Raw genomic sequence first — 15646 nt, 5'->3', positions numbered from 1 at the left:
GCTGCGAACCGATCCAGTGAGAGCTGAAGATCCTGGCCAGATGGAGCCATCAGGACCACATGATCTGCAAAAAGCAGAGACCTAATCTTGCAGCCACCAAACCAGATCCCCTCAACGCCATGACTGCGCCTAGAATTCTGTCCATAAAAGTTATGAACAGAATCGGTGACAAAGGGCAGCCTTGGCGGAGTCCAACCCTCACTGGAAACGTGTCCGACTTACTACCGGCAATGCGGACCAAGCTCTGGCACTGATCATACAGGGAGCGGACTGCCACAATCAGAAACCCCATACTCTCTGAGCACTCCCCACAGGACTTCCCGAGGGACACGGTCGAATGCCTTCTCCAAGTCCACAAAACACATGTAGACTGGTTGGGCAAACTCCCATGCACCCTCAAGGACCCTGCCGAGAGTATAGAGCTGGTCCACAGTTCCACGACCAGGACGAAAACCACACTGTTCCTCCTGAATCCGAGGTTCGACTATCCGACGTAGCCTCCTCTCCAGTACACCTGAATAGACCTTACCGGGAAGGCTGAGGAGTGTGATCCCACGATAGTTAGAACACACCCTCCGGTTCCCCTTCTTAAAGAGAGGAACCACCACCCCGGTCTGCCAATCCAGTGGTACCGCCCCCGATGTCCACGCGATGCTGCAGAGTCTTGTCAACCAAGAGAGGCTCTGGATGCGAAGAAGGACCGAGGGAGAACAAGTGACATACACCGGAACAAATAGGAAAATCGCGCAAAGTACTTTCAATTTAACATAGCAGACACGAGCCACTGTAGATAAATTAGGTAAGGACAAGTCGTCAAAATCTCCCCGGATCTGGACCACAATGGAACAAAGTGGTCTTTGTGGGACCTGGACCCCCAAGTATGTGGAACCTTGTGAGACCAATTTAAAGAGAACATTGTCACACCGCAGTGAGGGAAGTCTTGTCTTGGGTTTTTCTGTCTTGTGATTTGCATGTTTTAGTTTGAAAAAGTAACTCTCCTCTTGTTTCAGGTCACTTGCCCTTCCTTTTGTGTCATCAGTCTGACGTCATCCCGGTTCCCTGATTGTTTCCACCTGTTCCCTATTACCTTCATGTGTCTTATAAGCCCACTCCTCCCTTTGTTCTGTGCCAGATTGTTTCGTTTATTCGTGCTCTCTAGCCTCCATGCCTTGTCTTGCCTTGCCTCGTCTTGTGCTTATGTTCTTTGATTCTGAATCCCTTCGTTGCTATTTTGAGTTTTCCTTTCTTCCTCCTCAGCAGAGTGATTTTTTGTTATTTAGTTTATTCAGCCGAAGTGGTAAGTTTCAGTTATTTTCCATTCTTTCCTCACATTTTTGAGTGACAATTTTTGTTGATACTTTATTAGATTAGATAGTATAGAATTTTTCATAGTTGTTGTTTCTTCCTCCTGTTGGAGCGTTTTTTGTTTATACATTTTATAGCATATATTAATTATAGTTAGGGCCCGCATGGCCCATTGCATAAGGACTCCCACAGGGAGTCCTTATGCAATGGGACATAAGGACCTAATGAATTTGTAAGGTTTTATTATTAGGGCCCGCATGGCCCATTGCATAAGGACTCCCACAGGGAGTCCTAATGCAATGGGACATAAGGACCTATTGAATTTGTAAGGTTTTATTAGGGCCCGCATGGCCCATTGCATAAGGACTCCCACAGGGAGTCCTTATGCAATGGGACATAAGGACCTATTGAATTTGTAAGGTTTTATCAGGGCCCGCTTGGCCCATTGCATAAGGACTCCCTGTGGGAGTCCTTATGCAATGGGACATAAGGACCTATTGAATTTGTAAGGTTTTATTAGGGCCCGCATGGCCCATTGCATAAGGACTCCCTGTGGGAGTCCTTATGCAATGGGACATAAGGACCTATTGAATTTGTAAGGTTTTATTAGGGCCCGCATGGCCCATTGCATAAGGACTCCCTGTGGGAGTCCTTATGCAATGGGACATAAGGACCTATTGAATTTGTAAGGTTTTATTAGGGCCCGCATGGCCCATTGCATAAGGACTCCCACAGGGAGTCCTTATGCAATGGGACATAAGGACCTATTGAATTTGTAATGTTTTATTATTATTATTATTATACCGGCCGCCTCTTTGAGCTGCAATTCGACCCACTTAACATGCTTCAAAACTCACCATATTTGACGCACACGTCAGGACCTGCGAAAATTGCCTTTTGATAAAAAAACCAAACCCCAAAAATAAAAATTGCGCTCTAGCGCCCCCTAGGAAAAAAAAAACTAGACTGCCTGTAACTCCCACTAGGAAGGTCGGAGAGACATGAAACAAAAACCTCTCCGTAGGACCTACATTTCATAAATTGACAACCCCCAGCAAAAATCAACAGGAAGTTTGCTATTCCCCCTTCAAAACAAATTTTTTGTAAAAACCGGTCACCTTTCTCTATGTAGGTCTGACTTACACCTACCTTTCATAATTGTATATCTTTGGGCAAAAATCAACAGGAAGTTGGCAATTCCCCCTTCAAGACAAAAAAGTACTAAAAACAGTCTCCTTTGCCTCTTTGAGCTGTAATTTGACCCCCTTAACATGCTTCAAAACTCACCAAACTCAACACACACATCAGGACTGGCAAATATTGCGATCTAATAAAAAAACCTAACCCCAAATTTAAAAATTGCGCTCTTGAGCAATTTTTGAATAAAACCGAGAAAAAACTGCTCCTCGGAAGAAAAAAATGACAAAACTGCCTGTAACTCCCACTGGGAAGGTCGGAGAGACATGAAACAAAAACCTCTCCGTAGGTCTCACTTAAGACCTACATTTCATAAATTGACAACCCCCAGCAAAAATCAACAGGAAGTTTGCTATTCCCCCTTCAAAACAATTTTTTTGTAAAAACCGGTCACCTTCCTTCAAAAACGAACTCCTCTGAGCGCGTTTGTCGTTTCGCCTTCAAACTAACACAGGAGAGAGATTGAACCCTTGTGATTACAATGACAGAAGCGCTTTTTTTTTATAACTGCTCCGGTTTTGATTTTATGAGCCTTCAAAGACCCGCTGCGCTGATGCTGCTGCGCTGCTGTTTTTTTAAGATGGCTGCTTAAAAGCAGGAAGCACCAGCGTGCCCACACAATGCAGACAAGGTAGGTACACTAGACAAAAGTCTTGGGACACTTCAGACTACAAGTAGACAAATGTATTGGGACACTTAGGACTAGCACCTGCCAAATACGCGGGCCCGACCAACGCTGCTTGCAGCTTTAATTATTATTATTATACCGGCCACCTCTTTGAGCTGCAATTTGACCCACTTAACATGCTTCAAAACTCACCATATTTGACGCACACGTCAGGACCTGCGAAAATGGCCTTTTGATAAAAAAACCAAACCCCAAAAATAAAAATTGCGCTCTAGCGCCCCCTAGGAAAAAAAAACTAGACTGCCTGTAACTCCCACTAGGAAGGTCGGAGAGACATGAAACAAAAACCTCTATGTAGGTCTGACTTACACCTACCTTTCATAATTGTATATCTTTGGGCAAAAATCAACAGGAAGTTGGCAATTCCCCCTTCAAGACAAAAAAGTACTAAAAACAGTCACTTTTGCCTCTTTGAGCTGTAATTTGACATGCTTCAAAACTCACCAAACTGAACACACACATCAGGACTGGCAAATATTGCGATCTAATAAAAAAACCTAACCCCAAATTTAAAAATTGCGCTCTTGAGCAATTTTTGAATAAAACCGAGAAAAAAACTGCTCCTCGGAAGAAAAAAATTACAAAACTGCCTGTAACTCCCACTGGGAAGGTCGGAGAGACATGAAACAAAAACCTCTCCGTAGGTCTCACTTAAGACCTACATTTCATAAATTGACAACCCCCAGCAAAAATCAACAGGAAGTTTGCTATTCCCCCTTCAAAACAAATTTTTTGTAAAAACCGGTCACCTTCCTTCAAAAACGAACTCCTCTGAGCGCGTTTGTCGTTTCGCCTTCAAACTAACACAGGAGAGAGATTGAACCCTTGTGATTACAATGACAGAAGCGCTTTTTTTTTATAACTGCTCCGGTTTTGATTTTATGACCCTTCAAAGACCCGCTGCGCTGCTGTTTTTTTAAGATGGCTGCTTAAAAGCAGGAAGCACCAACGTGCCCACACAATGCAGACAAGGTAGGTGCACTAGACAAAAGTCTTGGGACACTTCAGACTAAAAGTAGACAAAAGTATTGGGACACTTAGGACTAGCACCTGCCAAATACGCGGGCCCGACCAACGCTGCTTGCAGCTTTAATTCGTCTTTGCTTTTGTGTTTTCCTCCGTTCGGAGCGATTTTTGGTTGTTCCTATTTTTTTTGGAACCTTTTTTGCCCGGATAAAATAGATATTGTAATCCTTGACTTTGGAGGTGAAAAGGAAGCTGTCAAAATAAAAGCCTGTCCAAGTTCCCTACTCTGCATCTGAGTCCTATCCTTTTTACCAAGCCCTGACAAACATTGTGGTCCATGTTAACATCATATTGTTTGCTACTTTCCATAATGTATGTTACCCTCCCCCCCAAACACACACACACACACACACACACATAAACACACACAAGAACACACGTTCAGACACACAAACACACACCTTTCCTTGCTTACAGTAGCTCTTCCTGTAGTTGTGGCGCCTGGCAGACACACAAACATAGAATAACAATACAACACTAATCTGTGATCCTCAGGAACACCGAGTCCTGGAAACACGGCCAAACACACACACACACACACACACACACACACACAAACACACACATGCACACACACATCTATCCCGCTCGGGGGCCTCAGCTTCAGCTCAATCAGGGGAAGAACGATGGAGGAGATTGCTGATGATTGTGATAGTCCATGAAAGAGAAACACACTCACACACACACACACGCTCGCACAAACACACACACACACGCAAATAAACAAACCGGCTGATTCAGAGGGGCACAGAGGCGAGGGTGACAGCGGACACAGGTGGCATTCGCCAGCCAGACGAGGAGTCGGAATACCAAACAAGCAGCACGGCCAAGGAAGTCACAAACAAACAGGAAGTCTCACACACACACACAAGCACACACACACACACATACACACAACTACAAAACCCAAAAGCAGTGAAGTTGTCACGTTGTGTAAATGGTAAATAAAAAGAGAATACAACAAATCCTTTTCAACTTATATTCAATTGAATAGACACCTGGCTTGGCATTGTCTTGCTGAAATAAGCAGGGGCGTCCATGGTAACGTTGCTTGGATGGCAACATATGTTGCTCCAAAACCTGTATGTACCTTTCAGCATTAATGGTGCCTTCACAGATGTGTAAGTTACACTAATACACCCCCACACCATCACAGATGCTGACTTTTACACTTTGCACCGGATTGTTCTTTTCCTCTTTGGTCCGGAGGACACGACGTCCACAGTTTCCAAAAAACAAATTTGAAATGTGGACTTGTCAGACCACAGAACACTTTTCCACTTTGTATCAGTCCATCTTAGATGAGCTCGGGGCCCAGCGAAGATGGTGGTTTTTCTGGGTGTTGTTGATAAATGGCTTTGGCTTTGCATAGTAGAGTTTTAACTTGCACTTACAGATGTAGCGACCAACTGTAGTTACTGACAGTGGTTTTCATCTTTATTGTGTTTATGAGAATGTTTTTTATTGTGTCTATGATCATGTTTTTATCGTGTCTATGATAATTTATTTTTATCGTGTCTATGATCATTTTATTATTGTGTCTATGATCATTTTATTATTGTGTTTGTGAACATGTTTTATCGTTTTAATGATCATTTTTATCGTGTCTCTGATCATGTTTTTAACGTGTTTATGATCATGTTTTTATAGTGTCTATGATCATTTATTTTTATCGTGTCTATGATCATTTTATTATTGTGTCTATGATCATTTTATTATTGTGTTTGTGAACATGTTTTATCGTTTTAATTATCATTTTTATCGTGTCTCTGATCATGTTTTTAACGTGTTTATGATCATGTTTTTATCGTGTCTATGATCATTTTATTATCGTGTCTGTGAACATCTTTTTATCGTTTTAATTGTAATTTTTATCGTTTTCATTATCATTTTTATCGTGTTAATGATCATGTTTTTAACGTGTTCATGATCATGTTTTTATCGTGCCTATGATCATTTTTTTATCGTGTCCAAGATCATTTTATTATCGTGTTTGTGAACATCTTTTTATCGTTTTAATTATCATTTTTATCGTGTTTATGATCATGTTTTTAACGTGTTTATGATCAGGTATTTATCGTGTCTATGATCATTTTTTTTATCGTGTGTATGATAATTTTTTTATTGTGTTTAGGAACATGTCTTTATCGTTTTAATTAGTTTAGTTAGTGTTTTATTGCATTTACGAACATGTTTTATCCTGTTTATGATGATATTTTATCGTGTTTATGATCATGTTTTATCGTGTTTATGATGATATTTTACCGTGTTTATGATCATGTTTTTATCGTGCTTATGACATTTTTTTATCGTGTCTATGATAATTTTATTATCGTGTCTGTGAACATCTTTTTATCGTTTTAATTATAATTTTTATCATTTTCATTATCATTTTTATCGTGTTTATGATCATGTTTTTAACGTGTTCATGATCATGTTTTTATCGTGCCTATGATCATTTTTTTATCGTGTCCAAGATAATTTTAATATCGTGTTTGTGAACATCTTTTTATCGTTTTAATTATCATTTTTATCGTGTTTATGATCATGTTTTTAACGTGTTTATGATCAGGTATTTATCGTGTCTATGATCATTTTTTTTATCGTGTGTATGATAATTTTTTAATTGTGTTTAGGAACATGTCTTTATCGTTTTAATTAGTTTAGTTAGTGTTTTATTGCATTTACGAACATGTTTTATCCTGTTTATGATGATATTTTATCGTGTTTATGATCATGTTTTATCGTGTTTATGATGATATTTGACCGTGTTTATGATCATGTTTTTATCGTGCTTATGACATTTTTTTATCGTGTCTATGATAATTTTATTATCGTGTCTGTGAACATCTTTTTATCGTTTTAATTATAATTTTTATCGTTTTCATTATCATTTTTATCGTGATCATGTTTTTAACGTGTTCATGATCATGTTTTTATCGTGCCTATGATAATTTTTTTATCGTGTCCAAGATAATATTATTATCGTGTTTGTGAACATCTTTTTATCGTTTTAATTATCATTTTTATCGTGTTTATGATCATGTTTTTAACGTGTTTATGATCAGGTATTTATCGTGTCTATGATAATTTTTTTATCGTGTGTATGATCATTTTTTTATTGTGTTTAGGAACATGTCTTTATCGTTTTAATTAGTTTACTTAGTGTTTTATTGCATTTACGAACATGTTTTATCCTGTTTATGATGATATTTTATCGTGTTTATGATCATGTTTTATCATGTTTATGATGATATTTTACCGTGTTTATGATCATGTTTTTATCGTGCTTATGACATTTTTTTATCGTGTCTATGATCATTTTATTATCGTGTCTGTGAACATCTTTTTATCGTTTTAAATATAATTTTTATCGTTTTCATTATCATTTTTATCGTGATCATGTTTTTAACGTGTTCATGATCATGTTTTTAACGTGTTTATGATCATGTTTTTATCGTGTCTATGATAATTTTATTATCGTGTCTGTGAACATCTTTTTATCGTTTTAATTATAATTTTTATCGTTTTCATTATCATTTTTATCGTGTTTATGATCATGTTTTTAACGTGTTCATGATCATGTTTTTATCGTGCCTATGATCATTTTTTTATCGTGTCCAAGATCATTTTATTATCGTGTTTGTGAACATATTTTTATCGTTTTAATTATCATTTTTAACGTGTTTATGATCATGTTTTTAACGTGTTTATGATCAGGTATTTATCGTGTCTATGATCATTTTTTTATCGTGTGTATGATCATTTTTTTATTGTGTTTAGGAACATGTCTTTATCGTTTTAATTAGTTTAGTTAGTGTTTTATTGCATTTACGAACATGTTTTATCCTGTTTATGATGATATTTTATCGTGTTTATGATCATGTTTTATCGTGTTTATGATGATATTTTACCGTGTTTATGATCATGTTTTTATCGTGCTTATGACATTTTTTTATCGTGTCTATGATAATTTTATTATCGTGTCTGTGAACATCTTTTTATCGTTTTAAATATAATTTTTATCGTTTTCATTATCATTTTTATCGTGTTTATGATCATGTTTTTAACGTGTTCATGATCATGTTTTTATCGTGCCTATGATCATTTTTTTATCGTGTCCAAGATCATTTTATTATCGTGTTTGTGAACATCTTTTTATCGTTTTAATTATCATTTTTATCGTGTTTATGATCATGTTTTTAACGTGTTTATGATCAGGTATTTATCGTGTCTATGATAATTTTTTTATCGTGTGTATGATAATTTTTTTATTGTGTTTAGGAACATGTCTTTATCGTTTTAATTAGTTTAGTTAGTGTTTTATTGCATTTACGAACATGTTTTATCCTGTTTATGATGATATTTTATCGTGTTTATGATCATGTTTTATCGTGTTTATGATGATATTTTACCGTGTTTATGTTCATGTTTTTATCGTGCTTATGACATTTTTTTATCGTGTCTATGATCATTTTATTATCGTGTCTGTGAACATCTTTTTATCGTTTTAATTGTAATTTTTATCGTTTTCATTATCATTTTTATCGTGTTAATGATCATGTTTTTAACGTGTTCATGATCATGTTTTTATCGTGCCTATGATCATTTTTTTATCATGTCCAAGATCATTTTATTATCGTGTTTGTGAACATCTTTTTATCGTTTTATTATCATTTTTATCGTGTTTATGATCATGTTTTTAACGTGTTTATGATCAGGTATTTATCGTGTCTATGATCATTTTTTTATCGTGTGTATGATAATTTTTTTCTTGTGTTTAGGAACATGTCTTTATCGTTTTAATTAGTTTAGTTAGTGTTTTATTGCATTTACGAACATGTTTTATCCTGTTTATGATGATATTTTATCGTGTTTATGATCATGTTTTATCGTGTTTATGATGATATTTTACCGTGTTTATGATCATGTTTTTATCGTGCTTATGACATTTTTTTATCGTGTCTATGATAATTTTATTATCGTGTCTGTGAACATCTTTTTATCGTTTTAAATATAATTTTTATCGTTTTCATTATCATTTTTATCGTGTTTATGATCATGTTTTTAACGTGTTCATGATCATGTTTTTATCGTGCCTATGATAATTTTTTTATCGTGTCCAAGATCATTTTATTATCGTGTTTGTGAACATCTTTTTATCGTTTTAATTATCATTTTTATCGTGTATATAATCATGTTTTTAACGTGTTTATGATCAGGTATTTATCGTGTCTATGATCATTTTTTTTATCGTGTGTATGATAATTTTTTAATTGTGTTTAGGAACATGTCTTTATCGTTTTAATTAGTTTAGTTAGTGTTTTATTGCATTTACGAACATGTTTTATCCTGTTTATGATGATATTTTATCGTGTTTATGATCATGTTTTATCGTGTTTATGATGATATTTTACCGTGTTTATGTTCATGTTTTTATCGTGCTTATGACATTTTTTTATCGTGTCTATGATCATTTTATTATCGTGTCTGTGAACATCTTTTTATCGTTTTAATTATAATTTTTATCGTTTTCATTATCATTTTTATCGTGTTAATGATCATGTTTTTAACGTGTTCATGATCATGTTTTTATCGTGCCTATGATCATTTTTTTATCGTGTCCAAGATAATTTTATTATCGTGTTTGTGAACATCTTTTTATCGTTTTAATTATCATTTTTATCGTGTTTATGATCGTGTTTTTAACGTGTTTATGATCAGGTATTTATCGTGTCTATGATAATTTTTTTATCGTGTGTATGATAATTTTTTTATTGTGTTTAGGAACATGTCTTTATCGTTTTAATTAGTTTAGTTAGTGTTTTATTGCATTTACGAACATGTTTTATCCTGTTTATGATGATATTTTATCGTGTTTATCATCATGTTTTATCGTGTTTATGATGACATTTTACCGTGTTTATGATCATGTTTTTATCGTGCTTATGACATTTTTTTATCGTGTCTATGATCATTTTATTATCGTGTCTGTGAACATCTTTTTATCGTTTTAATTATAATTTTTATCGTTTTCATTATCATTTTTATCGTGTTTATGATCATGTTTTTAACGTGTTCATGATCATGTTTTTATCGTGCCTATGATCATTTTTTTATCGTGTCCAAGATAATTTTATTATCGTGTTTGTGAACATCTTTTTATCGTTTTAATTATCATTTTTATCGTGTTTATGATCATGTTTTTAACGTGTTTATGATCAGGTATTTATCGTGTCTATGATAATTTTTTTATCGTGTGTATGATAATTTTTTTATTGTGTTTAGGAACATGTCTTTATCGTTTTAGTTAGTTTAGTTAGTGTTTTATTGCATTTACAAACATGTTTTATCCTGTTTATGATGATATTTTATCGTGTTTATGATCATGTTTTATCGTGTTTATGATGATATTTTACCGTTTTTATGATCATGTTTTTATCGTGCTTATGACATTTTTTTATCGTGTTTATGGATCATTGTTTATCGTGTTTATGATCATGTGTTATTGTGTTTATGATGATATTTTATCATGTTTATAATCATGTTTAATCATGTTTATGGATCATTCTTTATTGTGTTTATGATCATGTTTTATCGTGTTTATGGATCATTGTCTATCGTGTTTATGATCATGTCGTATCGTGTTTATGATGTAATTTTATCGTGTGTATGATCATGATTTTATCGTGTTTATGGATCATTTTTGATCGTGTTTATGATCATGTGTTATCGTGTTTATGATGATATTTTATCATGTTTCTGATCATGTTTTATCGTGTTTATGGATCATTGTTTATTGTGTTTATGATTATGTCATATCGTGTTTATGATGTTATTTTATCGTGTGTATGATCATGTTTTTATCGTGCTTATGATCAGGATTCTATCGTGTTTATGGATCATTGTTTATCGTGTTTATGAGTATGTTTTATCATGCTTATGAACATGATTTTATCGTGTTTATGGATCATTGTTTATCGTGTTTAGGATCATGTTTTATCGTGATTGATGATATTTTACCGTGTTTATGATCATGTTTTTATCGCGCTTATGACATTTTTTTATCGTGTTTATGGATCATTGTTTATCGTGTTTATGATCATGTGTGATTGTTTTTATGATGATATTTTATCATGTTTATAATCATGTGTAATCATGTTTATGGATCATTCTTTATTGTGTTTATGATCATGTTTTATCGTGTTTATGGATCATTGTCTATCGTGTTTATGATCATGTCGTATCGTGTTTATGATGTCATTTTATCGTGTTTATGATCATGTTTTATCGTGTTTATGATGATATTTTATCATGTTTCTGATCATGTTTTATCGTGTTTATGATAATTTTTTATCGTGTCTATGATCATTTTATTATCGTGTCTGTGAACATCTTTTTATCGTTTTAATTATAATTTTTATCGTTTTCATTATCATTTTTATCGTGTTAATGATCATGTTTTTAACGTGTTCATAATCATGTTTTTATCGTGCCTATGATCATTTTTTTATCGTGTCCAAGATCATTTTATTATCGTGTTTGTGAACATATTTTTATCGTTTTAATTATCATTTTTATCGTGTTTATGATCATGTTTTTAACGTGTTTATGATCAGGTATTTATCGTGTCTATGATCATTTTTTTATCGTGTGTATGATACTTTTTTTATTGTGTTTAGGAACATGTCTTTATCGTTTTAATTAGTTTAGTTAGTGTTTTATTGCATTTACGAACATGTTTTATCCTGTTTATGATGATATTTTATCGTGTTTATGATCATGTTTTATCGTGTTTATGATGATATTTTACCGTGTTTATGATCATGTTTTTATCGTGCTTATGACATTTTTTTATCGTGTCTATGATAATTTTATTATCGTGTCTGTGAACATCTTTTTATCGTTTTAAATATAATTTTTATCGTTTTAATTATCATTTTTATCGTGTTTATGATCATGTTTTTAACGTGTTTATGATCAGGTATTTATCGTGTCTATGATCATTTTTTTATCGTGTGTATGATACTTTTTTTATTGTGTTTAGGAACATGTCTTTATCGTTTTAATTAGTTTAGTTAGTGTTTTATTGCATTTACGAACATGTTTTATCCTGTTTATGATGATATTTTATCCTGTTTATGATCATGTTTTTATCGTGCTTATGACATTTTTTTATCGTGTTTATGGATCATTGTTTATCGTGTTTATGATCATGTGTTATTGTGTTTATGATGATATTTTATCATGTTTATAATCATGTGTAATCATGTTTATGGATCATTCTTTATTGTGTTTATGATCATGTTTTATCGTGTTTATGGATCATTGTCTATCGTGTTTATGATCATGTCGTATCGTGTTTATGATGTCATTTTATCGTGTTTATGATCATGTTTTATCGTGTTTATGATGATATTTTATCATGTTTCTGATCATGTTTTATAGTGTTTATGGATCATTGTTTATTGTGTTTATGATTATGTCATATCGTGTTTATGATGCACCTGGTGGTCAGATGCTAGTGTGTGACGTCACACCTGGTGGTCAGGTGCTAGTGTGTATGACATCACACCTGGTGGTCAGGTGCTAGTGTGTATGACATCACACCTGGTGGTCAAGTGCTAGTGTGTGTGACGTCACATCTGGTGGTCAGGTGCTAGTGTGTGTGACGTCACATCTGGTGGTCAAGTGCTAGTGTGTGTGACATCACACCTGGTGGTCAGGTGCTAGTGTGTGATTGCACACCTGGTGGTCAGGTGCTAGTGTCTGTGACATCACACCTAGTGGTCAGGTGCTAGTGTGAGTGATGTCACACCTGGTGGTCAGATGCTAGTGTGTGTGACGTCACACCTGGTGGTCAGATGCTAGTGTGTGTGACGTCACACCTGGTGGTCAGGTGCTAGTGTGTGATTGCACACCTGGTGGTCAGGTGCTAGTGTGTGATTGCACACCTGGTGGTCAGGTGCTAGTGTGTGTGACGTCACACCTGGTGGTCAGGTGCTAGTGTGTGATTGCACACCTGGTGGTCAGGTGCTAGTGTGTATGACATCACACCTGGTGGTCAGGTGCTAGTGTGTGTGACATCACACCTGGTGGTCAGGTGCTAGTGTGTGTGATGTCACACCTGGTGGTCAGGTGCTAGTGTGTGTGACATCACACCTGGTGGTCAGATGCTAGTGTGTGTGACGTCACACCTGGTGGTCAGGTGCTAGTGTGAGTGACGTCACACCTGGTGGTCAGATGCTAGAGTGAGTGATGTCACACCTGGTGGTCAGGTGCTAGTGTGTGTGACGTCACACCTGGTGGTCAGGTGCTAGTGTGTGTGACATCACACCTGGTGGTCAGATGCTAGTGTGTGACATCACACCTGGTGGTCAGGTGCTAGTGTGTGTGACGTCACACCTGGTGGTCAGGTGCTAGTGTGAGTGACGTCACACCTGGTGGTCAGGTGCTAGTGTGTGTGACGTCACACCTGGTGGTCAGGTGCTAGTGTGAGTGACGTCACACCTGGTGGTCAGGTGCTAGTGTGTGTGACGTCACACCTGGTGGTCAGGTGCTAGTGTGTGATTGCACACCTGGTGGTCAGGTGCTAGTGTGTGTGACGTCACACCTGGTGGTCAGGTGCTAGTGTGTGATTGCACACCTGGTGGTCAGGTGCTAGTGTGTGTGATGTCACACCTGGTGGTCAGGTGCTAGTGTGTGATTGCACACCTGGTGGTCAGGTGCTAGTGGTGTGTGACTTCACACCTGGTGGTCAGATGCTAGAGTGAGTGATGTCACACCTGGTGGTCAGGTGCTAGTGTGTGTGACATCACACCTGGTGGTCAGGTGCTAGTGTGTGTGACATCACACCTGGTGGTCAGGTGCTAGTGTGTAAGACATCACACCTGGTGGTCAGGTGCTAGTGTGTGTGACGTCACACCTGGTGGTCAGATGCTAGTGTGAGTGACGTCACACCTGGTGGTCAGGTGCTAGTGTGTGACGTCACACCTGGTGGTCAGGTGTTAGTGTGTGTGACGTCACACCTGGTGGTCAGGTGCTAGTGTGAGTGACGTCACACCTGGTGGTCAGGTGCTAGTGTGTGACGTCACACCTGGTGGTCAGGTGCTAGTGTGTGTGACGTCACACCTGGTGGTCAGGTGCTAGTGTGAGTGACGTCACACCTGGTGGTCAGGTGCTAGTGTGTGACGTCACACCTGGTGGTCAGGTGCTAGTGTGTGTGACGTCACACCTGGTGGTCAGGTGCTAGTGTGTATGACATCACACCTGGTGGTCAGGTGCTAGCAAGGAAAATCTCCAAAGACTTGGGTCACAAACTGTCAAATATTCATGAAGTTAAACGTCTCTCCAAAGGAGACAAAAACGTTTTAGTAGTGAACAAAATAGAAGACTTTGGACAGACAGAGTTGAAAATTAAGCGGCTCATTTGGAGGATTTGGAAAGTTTTCAGCAGACAACAAGAAGTGTTCTGTAAAGTATAAGATCATGTGACACACACCGGCTGCTCTCAATCCAATGTGGAATTTAAGACCCCGAGCTATATGGAATATAACAATCTGGAAGTGGAGAATATTATACAAAAACCCCAAAAGCAGTGAAGTTGTCACGTTGTCTAAATGGTAAATAAAAAGAGAATACAACAAATCCTTTTCAACTTATATTCAGTTGAATAGACTGCAAAGACAAGATATTTAGCGTTCGAAACTGGTAAACTTTGTTATTCTTTGCAAATATGAGCTCATTTTGAAATTTGATGCCTGCAACATGTTTCAAAAGAGCTGGCACAAGTGGCAAAAAAGACTGAGAAAGTTGAGGAATGCTCATCAAACACTTATTTGGAACATCCCACAGGTGAACAGGCTAATTCGGGAACAGGTGGGTGCCATGATTGGGTATAAAAGCAGCTTCCAAGAAATGCTCAGTCGTTCACAAACAAGGACGGGGCGAGGGTCACCACTTTGTCAACAAATGCCTGAGCAAATTGTCCAACAGTTTAAGAACAACATTTTATCAACGAGCTATTGCAAGGAATTTAGGGATTTTAATATCATCAAAAGGTTCAGAGAATCTGGAGAAATCACTGCATGTAAGCGATGATATTACGGACCTTCGATCCCTCAGGTGGTACCGCATCAAAAAGCGAAATTAGTGTGTAAAGGATATCACCACATGGGCTCAGGAACACTTCAGAAAACCACTGTCAGTAACTACAGTTGGTCGCTACATCTGTTCTATTCTACACAAGTATTTTACAAGTATTCTACAGGTATTCTACACAAGTATTTTACAAGTATTCTACAGGTATTCTACACAGGTATTTTAGAAGTATTCTACAGGTATTCTACACAGGTATTTTAGAAGTATTCTACAGGTATTCTACACAAGTATTTTACAGGTATTCTACAGGTATTCTACACAAGTATTTTA

General features: G+C 36.6%; 1 protein-coding gene across 1 annotated transcript in view; it reads right to left on the bottom strand.

Annotated features, from left to right (window-relative positions):
* The window catches only part of epas1b (endothelial PAS domain protein 1b), a 96253-nt gene that overhangs the window by 62179 nt on the left and 18428 nt on the right, over positions 1 to 15646 (bottom strand). The gene's annotated exons all lie outside the window — the stretch shown is intronic.

The sequence above is a fragment of the Nerophis lumbriciformis genome, linkage group LG02 (genome assembly GCF_033978685.3).
Source record: "Nerophis lumbriciformis linkage group LG02, RoL_Nlum_v2.1, whole genome shotgun sequence".
Lineage (NCBI taxonomy): Eukaryota > Metazoa > Chordata > Actinopteri > Syngnathiformes > Syngnathidae > Nerophis > Nerophis lumbriciformis.
This window is presented reverse-complemented; position numbering and strand designations above follow the sequence as displayed.